This window comes from Mesoplodon mirus (assembly GCF_964341445.2).
Source record: "Mesoplodon mirus genome assembly, chromosome: X".
In the NCBI taxonomy this organism is placed as follows: Eukaryota; Metazoa; Chordata; class Mammalia; order Artiodactyla; family Ziphiidae; genus Mesoplodon; species Mesoplodon mirus.
In genome coordinates, this window is record NC_138981.1 from 91556437 (window position 1) to 91568080 (window position 11644).

Genomic DNA, 11644 nt, shown 5'->3' on the forward strand with positions numbered 1-11644 from the left:
AAAATGTGCTTTTCACTTGGAACAGCGTATGCCCAAGAGTTTGCTTTTTGTGGTGAAAGTAGTAATTTGACCACCCAGGCTCAATCTGCGTTTTGAAAATACTGGACACCTTTGAGGAATCAGGACCTAGTTGACTGGTGTTCATTCCCTGACCCTCGGGCCTCCAGTGAACAAGACTGCCTGTCCTCTGGAAGGCATAGAGGAGGTTCAACCAGTGCGTTTTGTGACACGGTTCTGGCCCATCATCAGGACCGAAATTGGGCTCCAGGAGCCCCCCTCCCATAGCTAAGGGATGCACAGTTGAAGTGAGGGTTCCTGGCTGACAGCATAGAAGGGGAAGAGAAGGCAACGGTCAGTGTATCAGATCTTCAAGGCAGTGAGCCCCCGGAGAGCAGGCCACTCTAATGCTCCAGCATTCTGGTCCCACATGTGGGGAAAAAAAAGCCTTACATTTTTGCTAGAGGGCTTCTCTTCTTTCCGCTACCCTGAACATTGCCACATAGAGTAGAAATATCTCAGAGAAAGAGGAAATGCTTCCACTCATTCACTACCCTTCATCCTTCCCATCTCAGGTACCTTGATGAAGCAAGGTCAGAAAGAGGCTTCTTCAGAGCACATAAGCCACATGGGCAATGAACAGATAGACCTCAGTCATATTCACCAGCGCTGGACCTCGTGAGGCATGCCATGTAAAAGTGTTGAAATCAAAATGGATTTCAGGTTCACTCTTGGTCAACTAGAATATTCAAACAAACATTCCCCCCCCCCTTCCCCTTTCCTTCAGTATTAGGTGAAAAGAGCTGGGACTGCTTGTGTCCAGCATATTGCACAGCTTTATTTGCATGGAACTCTCTGGGGTGGCTGAGTGTTTTGTACAGCTAAAAATTTAACTCTTTACCCCACCTCGACCTCTTCTCAAGCACCCTCTTTCTTCTTCTGTCTTTCTTTTAAACGATTTTAGAATCACATGTGTTTAAAATGTGTCTCTTAATTTCCTTCCTTCTCTTCACCAGCAGAGCATCTTCACACATTCGTTTTCCCTCTCCTTTCCCCCTGTTTTGACTTCTATTGCAGTAAGTGCTCTCTTCTCACTTACGGGGCAGATCCGCATAGAACTAACCCACTAACTTAGGTGGGGGATCCCTCTATAATGAACCATTCACAACAGCAGTGGGTCAGTTGAGCCCAGCCCTACTGCTCTTAATCCTGCACCCCTTGTCTCTGGTCACCCAGGCATCCTCGAACAGACAATGCTTGCTGGTTAAAAATGAAAAGGCCATTTCAGATCAGTTTGTCCGAGCATCTGAATTGTATATGGGCGAGGAGGTGTGGGGACTGCCTAGAGAAGGAGAGTCGATGGGCCCAAGGTTACACAGTGGCAAAGAGCGAAACTAGAACCCTATTTCCAGGTTGGCCTACTTCTAGAAAAGTGTGTTTTTCTAGTGAAACTCAGCTTTGACTGCTATTTCAGGCAGCCACAGGCGTGTGGTAATTGTTTTGTTTGAAAGCAGGTTATTCCTATTCCTGGAATCAAATTCTTCAATCAGTGTCTCAACTGACACGAAAAGCAAGCCTCAATGTTTTCTCCTAGGCATCCTTGTGACTATGGATACGGCCAAAATCTTGATGGCAAGAATGAATTTACTTCCAGAGCTTATGTCCCACACTCACATGACAAAGACCTGAGAAGGCAGCAAGGAATATGAAAAAGCCAGTATAATTTATACTTGTTGAGTTTTTGTCTAGTTCATTTATTAGAATGTACATCAATATCCAGATTGAATGCACTTAAAAATGAATATGGGATCATGGTGTAGAGGACATAGCACTGACCTAGGAGTTAGCCCATCTGTGTTCTGACCCAGCTCTGACCCATGACTGCGAGTATTCCACTTTGTCTAGAGTATGAGGTGGGTTGGGAGGTAAGGCAAGAGGTAAAACACGTAAGAAGAAAAAGAATAGGTAGTACCTGGCCTAGTGAGGGCCACACATTCAGTGCACAGAAAATAGCTACTCAGTGAATATGTGAAGCTAAGAAAGAGAATTTTATTTTATTTATTTTTTTTTTACTTATAAACAGCTAACAGTTATTTTTCACAGTCCTAGAAGCTGGTTAATCCAAGATCAAGGTACCAGCAGCTTTGGTGTCTGGTGAAGGCCACTTCCTGGATCATAGGTGGCAACTTTTCACTATGTACTCACTGGTGGAAGGGTCAAAGTATCTCTCTGGACCCCCTTAAATAAGGCCCTAATCTCATTCATGAGGGCTCCACCCTTATGACCTAGCCACCTCCCAGAGAGAACACCTTCTAATACTGTTATTTTGGGGTTTAGGATTTCAACACATAGATTTGGGGGAAATGCAAACATTCTATTTAGGATACCTACCCAATTTCCACACTGCCCACAAAGTGCCATGTCGAAACCCAAATAAAATCACATCATTTTCTTGCTTTAAAAAGTCCAAAGTCTTCTGATTGACTGGCAGAGAACTTTTCTTCTTCAACCTTTCTCTCCATAACCTACTCCACATACTCCATTTTTCATCTGCATCTCCTCTATTTTTCTTTTATGTTTTCTTTCTGTCTTTTCTTTTTTGTGTGTGGTATGCAGGCCTCTCACTGTTGTGGCCTCTCCCGCTGCAGAGCACAGGCTCCGGATGCACAGGCTCAGCGGCCATGGCTAAGGGGCATAGCTGCTCCACGGCATGTGGGATCTTCCCGGACCGGGGCACGGACCCGAGTCCCCTGCATCGGCAGGCAGACTCTCAACCACTGTGCCACCAGGGAAGCCCTCTACTTTTTCTTAAAGTTAATTTTTATTGAAGTGTAGTTGCTTTACAATGTTGTTTTAGTTTCTGCTTTAAAGCAAAGTGAATCATTTTTATGTATATGTATATCCCCTCTTTTTCAGATTTCCTTAGCATTTAGGTCACCACAGAGTACTGAGTAGAGTTCCCTGTGCTATATACTAGTTTCTCAGAAAGAGAGTTTTAGATCTGATTGTCCAAACAAAGGAATTTGAATTTCATCTTACATTCAACAGTAAGCTTTTGGAGGATTTGTGAAGGAAAATGACACCATCAGGAAGAAACTTCCAGTTACTTTCTGGAGGAAGAACTAGAAGAAAGAGAGACTGGGGACAAGGAGAGAAGTTAGGAGGGTGGTGCACACCTCTGCTTCCAGTCATGGCAGGCTAAGTCATTTGCACTCACCATCCCAGTGAGGACAACTAAAAAGTACTGGGTGAAATGTGAAAAAGAAATTATCTTCATTAAGCGCTAAGAAACTCTGAGGCTAAAATCTAGAAGAAAGCAAAAACCCAAATAGGAAAGCCCAGCACTCAAAGCCACTTTTGCCTGAGGGCATTAGCAAATCCAGAAGAAAGAATTGTGACACTGAGCTGTGGTTTTGGTGGCCTCATGGAAAAGAGATGAAAAGTTGAAGTTCTCATCCCAAGTGAGTAGATCTGATAAGCCCTCCAGCCACTCTAAAATAAGTGGCTAACCTTTTGGGATAATGGTGAACTAGAAGCAACAAGCCCTGGCATGGAATTTCAGTCTAGATATCCATCACCAGAGTGATCCAAGGAACTTCAAGCCCTGAACTTGGATTAAAGTGGTCTTGGACAGGTAGTGACCGAGGCATTTAGCAGCAGCAAGTAAAAATGCTCTCTGCAGGAAGGTTCTGTCTTCCTACGCCTGAAATCAGTCTGATAAATAATTTTTCAATAATATATTGGCACATAGTCAAAGATAAGTGGACACATATGCAAAAAAATACATTGTAATTGACAGCTGAAATAAAAATTAGACAATGAAAACAAATTCACAAATATTTCAGATATCAGAATAATGAGACACAGACTATAATCACTATGGCCTACTATAGTTCAAAAAATTTTTAAAAAGCTTTAAAATATTTTCAGGGAACAGAAAATCCTAAAAAGTGGCATAGGCAATTTGAAAAAGAATCAAATAGGACATCTAGGACTAAACAATATAACGATTGAGGGTTTAATGGATGAGTTTAACAGAAGGCTATACATAATCATTAGATGATGATAAATGCAATGAAGAGAAATAAACCTAAGAGAGAATTACTGAATTCGAAGATAGACCAAAGAAATCATCCAGAATTTTGCCTGGAGAAATGAATTATATGAAAAAAAAAAGTAGGATAAGAGACACAATGAATAGAGTGAAGAAGTCTAATATACATTTAATTTAAAGCCTAGAAGGACAGAAGTGAGAAATGGGAGAGAAGATGATGGCCAGAAATTTTCCAGAGCAGATGAAATGCACCAATCCACAGATTCTAGAAGCCCAGTAAATTCTCAGCAGGGTAAAAACAGATATTCACTCCTAGACACATCATAATGAAAGTGCAGGAAATCAGAAAGAATGAAGGCTATATTAATGATCCAAGTTAGAGATAATGAATCTTGACCCTGGGCAGCAGCAAAAGAAATAAAGACAAGGGGATGGGCCTCTACACGCTTGCCTTTAGAATACCTTTTCCTCAGACTTACCATGAACGACTATTTTATAAACATTCTCCATTTCATTCTTCATTAATAAAATACATTTGCTAACAAATCTATTTGTTAGAGCAACCTGACACCTAGGAGCTGTTCAAATTTTCTTAGTCATACATGAAAGGTCGTCATCTTATAAGTATGTCATCTCATGGGCTATGAAAGGGGTGAGTATTCTCCATAGGAATTATGACAGTTAATTTTATGTGTCACCTTGATTGGGCTAAGGAAGAATTTCAAGTGCATAAACCTATTCCAGGAGCTATTAGGTCTGGAAAAGCTTCTGTGTGGATCTGCAGATCCTATTTAGGAGTGAGCTATGGAAATGAAGTCAGAGTGACCTTTCTTGTGTTCCATTTAATGCAAACATATTAAGAGAGCATCTTTACACTGAAATGCATTATTATGGCAACTTGCTTATACAGAACTTCACTTTGAATTTATTAAAAATAAATGGAAATGCTTATTTCACCTTGAGGATTATGTGTGGACCTTAATTGACAAAATGTACTCTCTACCCCAACCCACTGATCAGAAAATGGCCACCCTCCTCCAGAGGACGAATAATAATCATTTAATCTGCACTTCAGCTCTGTAAGGTAGGTATAATTCTTCCCATTTTCCAGCCAGGAGGGGAGATGATATAGTAGATGTCAGAGGTTAGACTCTGAAGCCAGACTGCCTGGGTTGCAATTTCACCTGTGCTACCCACTAGCCGTGGAATCTTAAGCAAGTTACATAGCTTCTCTGTGCCTCAGTTTCCTCATCTCTAGAGTAAGATAATAATAGGAGTTCTTTAGAAGCTGCAATGAGTTAATTCATGGAAAGCACCTAAATTATTATGGCCAATCATACAATCAGTGCTCAAAATATGGAAAATCTACTTGTTCTAGACTTACGAGGCCATTTTTTTGTGGCCACTTAATAGCACGAATGAGAAGCAAAAATATGCATCACTGAAGCCGACTAGAAGAAGAAACATGGGTCATGGGAGCAGCCTGGCCTTATTATCCATAGTTCCTGAAATGAGCTGTGTGACCCTGACTGGGGGCAGGGGGAGGTGTTTACAAGGGTTGGAGAATGCACTCCAGGGGGAGCCAGTGCCTAAGATACGTCCCAAATGTGTCTGCCCAGCCAGAAGCTCCTGGAATCCCGGAGATGAGAAAAGGCCCTTTCCCACACAGGCTCCAGGAAGCGTTTAGAACCCCAAGGTATATACAAATTACTAAGCTCAATGAATTACAATAAATTCACTTTAAATGTACTAGTTTAACCTCTTGATTTACAAGTGGCAATGTATGAAGCAACTGATTGTTCATCATAGTTTTTCTTTGGGAGACCTGAAGCAGTTTCTGGCTTACCCAGTAGGGATGTCAAACCCGAGTGACACGCAACCAACTTATCACCTTACCTTATAATTTCTAATGGCTGGATTTCGTGTTCTGTTGTCATCACAGAATGTAAATGGTTTCAACTATAACTTTGTTCAAAGCCCTTAGTCCATATCAAACAACCTTCCCATTGACTTTTCAGTTAGTACTCTTAAGTAGTTCCTAGAGCAGCTTCAGCATTTATACCTTTCTGTCAGCAGCTTTGTCTCAGATATTCATGTGGATACAGCCTTGTTCACAATGGAGCCCAGGGCAAAATGCAGAAAGTCTTTGTGTTTCTGATTTACTATAATGAGGGATAAGTCTGCTTAGGGCAATCACTCCCATGGAGAGCAAAGGGGAAATTTAGCAGAACATAATGTGTGTTGACTTGAGTAAGCCTCAGTCCCGTGCCCCTCCCTTGGGGTTGGATTCCAGTTTCTGACTACCCAAATGTGTTCACAATGCACACTAGAAGATGTAGCCCCATCTGGCAACACTGGAAATAAGCAAGGAGTCATAGGGCCCCTTAATACAGAGGAATTCCCCAGGTCACTGAGTTGGTGAACTCAAGGTGATGCGGTATTCCTCCATTCCTCATGATAGCAGTATTTACTGAGAGAGAGCCATATGCCAGGTATTATGCCATGCACAGCCACACACACGGTCTGCCCCCAGGGAAACAGCTCTTTAGTAGAAATATAGATGATGAGCCAAGGAATTTCAAAACACATGGTGCAGCGATATACATAAGAGGGGCTCCTGAACCAGGCTTGAGGGTTTGCAGAGAAAACTGGATGTCTGGGGCAGGAGTGAAAGGAAGTATTAATCTTCACACTTTTATGTCTTTCCCTCAACCCTGCCATAATTTATAGACAAGTCCTATTTTCTGAGTAAAATATAAATCCAACCACTTTATAACACCTTGCTTTTGTCACTCTGGTCTAAGCTCCCATCGTCTCTCAGGTGGACTACTCCAATAGCCTCCTAATTGGCTTCCCCACTTCCAGTTTTATATCCTGTGGCAAATATCGTAGGTTAGCTCACTTGACTCCATTACAATTCCAATCACAGCAGGTAAGGCTTGGTCGAGGTTGCAGACCAAGTCTACATTTCCTGAACTCCCGCCCTTATGGCCTGGATTCCACACATAGCTTAGCCTCTGCCAAGCAGATAATAAACCCCCATGAGACTTGGTGGGAGCAGGAAGGTGCAGTCTATGCTGCTTCTTCTGTGGTTTCTGATTTCTCTTAGTGAGCATGGGCTCAGAAACTGTTGCTTCTCCTGCAGCAGTAATAATAGAGGTCCCAGGGTACAGTTCCTAGTTTTGTGGGTATCAAAAGGCAAGGCATGGGACATCAACTTTGTATAGATGGAGGAGGAGGCAATGTGGTCTCAAAGCCAAAATTTGTGATGCTCTCAGCAGAAACAGAGTGGTCCAATGTCTTCTTCACTTTCCACCCTCCTGATTGTCCCAGTTCTGGGGTATTATTCAAGAAAACAATTCTGGAAATTATAACTACTGCTTGAGTTAAAACAAACATGACCACCCCCCCGTGCAAAATTCTCTCGTGCTTTTCCCTCATACACCCAGGTATTTTGTAGGCTCTTGTAATTTATTTATGCATGCCTGTTTTTGTACTTTGTAAAAATGGCCTCCTATAGAATGTTTTCTTGTGTGTGTGTGTTCTTTTTCTTTTTCTGGCTTGATATCTTGATTCATAAGATTCATCTAACTTGTATGTAGCCAAGATTGTTCATTTTCTTTGCTGTATGACACTCCATTGATGCATATATCACTTCATATACCTACCCAACTAGTATTTGAATTTGGGTTGTGTCCAGTTCTGGACAATTACAAACAATGCAGCTCTGTGCATCCTTGGCCTTGTCATCTGCTTTGCATGGGCATGGGGTTCTCTAGTCGAAGCACCTAGTGGTAGTATTAGTGGGTCCAGGGTAAATATATCTTAAACTTTGAGGGATACTGAATATTCCCATTATTCAGTTCTACATATTTCTTGATTTCCTCCAATCCAAGGATTAGTTAGTAGTATGCTATTTTGTTTCCAAACATTTGGGTGTTTTAAAGCTATCTCTGTGTTATTAACCTCTGCGTTAAGCATTATCTTCAGAGAGCCTAGATTTCATGCCAGTGATCCTTTGCAGTTTATTGAGGCTTCCTTTTTCTTAGTAAGGTCTATTTCTGTAAACGGTCAATATGCTCAACAGAATTTATGTTCTCTGCTTGTTGGGTATAAAGTTTTATAGTATCTAATAGCTCAAATGTATTATTGTGTTTAGGCCTTTGATATCACTGCTTATTTCTGTTTGCTTGGACATTCATGTTCTAAGAGTGGTGGGTTAAAATCTCCAGCTCTCATTGTTAACGTATCTATCAGTCCCTACAGTCCTAAAATTTATCATTGAGGTTTAAGCTATCCTGCTATGCCACCTTCTATAACTCCCTCACGCTATCATCCACTGACCCTAGCCATCCACTGCTCTCTGCCCCATCCTACCACCTTCTACATGACTCCAACTTCCACATCAATCACTCAACAATTTGACGCTCTCATTTCCAATGAACATCTTTACAACATACTAGCCAACCCCTCTCACAGAGACACTCTGGTTTATTCTTCACCCTAAACTACTCTACCTCTCACATCTAAAAGGAAAATATCCCAGTGTTGGACCGCAAGCCCCTGGCCATGCTGCTCTCTCATTCTTCCACTCTATCTACACGTGTTCTTTTATCTCACTGAGCCCTCCTATTCTTTGGCCTCTCTATTTTCTGCCCATCTGCACTCTCCCTCTTCTGTCTCTCCATCCTGTCACTATTGATTTTATTTGGGGTTCTCCCTATTTTTTTTTTCTGGCCATGCTGCACAGCTTGCTGAGATCATAGTTCCCCGACCCAGGATCGAAACCTGGCCCCCAGCCACTGCCGAGTCCGAACCACTGGACCGCCAGCGATTCCCTGGCGTTTCTCCTCTTTTCCTTCTTTTCCTGCTCCCACTCTGGCATACTAAGTTCTCAATACATCTACCAGAGCTTATTCTTCTACGCTTATAACACCGTCTCTATCTCCACATCCAGTTATCACCCACAGCCAATCACTGTTGACTTTCAGTTCTATACACTTCTTCATGTGCTTTCAATACCCCTACCTTAGTCTAGGACTTCAGCATCTCTCACATAAATCACTGCTATAATGAGCACTCCATTCTTGCTCCTCTCTGATCCTTTCTTCACATTGCTTTCAGAGTGACATTTCTAAAACACAAATTATTTCCCAAAGTAGAGCCCCTTGATGGCTTCTTGTAGCCTTAAGAATGAAGTCTCCACTGCTGTCTCTGGGGAAATGCAGATGGCCAACAGGCACATGCATACATGTTCAACATCACTAATCATCAGGGAAATGAAAACCAAAACCACAATGAGACATCACCCCACAAAAGGACACACATAACAAATTTTGGCGAGGATGTGGCGAAAATGTAACCATCCTACACAGCTTTGCAGGAGTGTAAACTGTTGCAGCCGCTATGGAAAACAGTATGGATATTTCTCAGAAAACTAAAAATAGAACTGCCATACGACCCAACAATTCCACTGCTGGGCATCCATCTGTAAAACACAAAAACACGAATTCAAAAAGATGCATGCATCCCAATGTTCATAGCAGTGTCATTTACAATTGCCAGTGTATGGAAGCAATCTGTGTCTTTCAACGGATGAATGGACAAAGAAGATGTCTGGTATATATACAAAGAAATACTAATCAGCCATAAAAAAAGAATTTTGCCATTGGCAGCAACATGGATGGACTTGGAGGGTATTATGTTAAGAGAAATGAGTGAGACAGAGAAAGACAAATACTCAGTAAATTAAAAAGAATTAATAACTGGCTGAATTAACGGACATAGAAATGAAGGTAGAACAGACTTAAGAAAGGGTAAGTCTTCAACAACACACATGCTGCAGAGGGAAGAGAAAGGGCAGGGCTTATTTGAAAACCACCTAATAAGTTGGTATTACTAGCACTACAGAGCTAGTGGGCCCTTTTGTGTGCGTCTTAAATGCCAAGTTTATTGTGTATGCAGTAGAGTCATCAAATTTTTCTTACAGGAATTTGGCATGGCCAGAGTTGGGTTTTAGGAAGGTTAACTTAGCAAGTATATGAAGCATGTATCTGTGGGGAAAGACAGGGAGGTAGGAGAAGGTTAGGAGTCTAGGGCAAAGTTCAGGCAAGAAGTAATGAAGGTAATGATACTAAGAGTTGGCAAGAATGTGGAGCAAATAGAAATCTCATCCTCTGCTCTTGGGAATATGAACTAGTACAACCGTTTTGAAAGATAATTGGTGTTACCTAGTAAACTGAACTTGGACAGAACCTAAGACCCAGAAATTTCATGTCTAGGTCTATACTGTAGATCAGGGTTTCTCAACTGCTGACATGTTGGAAAGATAATTCTGAGTTGTAGAGGGCTGTCCTGTGCATTGTAGGATGTTTAGCAGTATCCTTGGCCTCCACCCACTAGATGCCAGCAGCATACCCTCAGTTATGTCACCCAAAATGCTTCCAGACGTTATCAAATATCACCCTGGCTGGAGCGGACGGGGCAGTGGAGAAAATTGCTCTCAACTGAGAAACTAGAGAAGCTGTTGTATATGGGCATAGCGGGATAGTAATGAGAAAGTTCATTGCAAAATAATTTGCAAAAGCATAAAGCTGGAAACAAGCCACATGTCCATCAACAGGAAATAGACACATTGTGGAATTTTCATATGATGGATAACTATAGAGCAATGAAAAATGATTACTACAGTTGCACACATCAACATGGATAAATACCACAAACACAAAATTGCAGGGGTAGAGAAAGAGCAAGACAAGTAATACATCTAGTATAATTAGATTTACATAAACTCCAAAATGGAAAAGAAATAACATTACTTAAGGGAACATTCCTCTGCAGTGAATGTATAAAAATGTGAATTATCATCCCAGTCCAGGATCATGGTTACCTCTGGGAAGGAATGAGGGGATGAATCAGGAAGGGCACAGGGCGGCTTCCAAGGCATTAGCCATGTTCTAGTTCTCAAGCTTGGTGGTGAGTACACAGGTTTACATATTATTAAGATATACCTTACACATATGCTGTATTATCTTCTGTATACATGAAACAGTTCATAATTTGTCAGGAAGTGATGCGGTCTAAAACAATGCAGGAAAACGGAGAGAAAGGCAACAGTGTAAATAACTAATTGGATGAGAGACAGAGACAGACAGAGAGAGAGAGGGAAGAGCCAACTTTTAGGTGCCTCTTTGAATCATTTTAAATTCATTTTCTTCATAGAATTGGGGATGAAATCAATTCCTTATCTATAAACACACATAATTCATTGCTCAGACTTCTACGAAATGTATATTTTATGCCTCAAAACGGATCCTACTATATGATGTGATTCACAGGACTGGATAATACCGTATTTCACAAAACACCATTGTCTGAGAATCCTGCCCTGTTAGACTTGTAAATGTGTACTCATTTGTATTCCTTGGAGTTATAAGCATCTGAAAATAGGTGGCTTCAAGTAAAAGTGATTCTTCATCACTAACTTTAGTGTCATTAGCATACGCCTAACTGGTACAGAAAACCGTTTCCAACTTAGGCACCCACCCTACCCCTCTGTTTTTCTCCCAATGGTCACCTCTCAGGTAGTGGAAT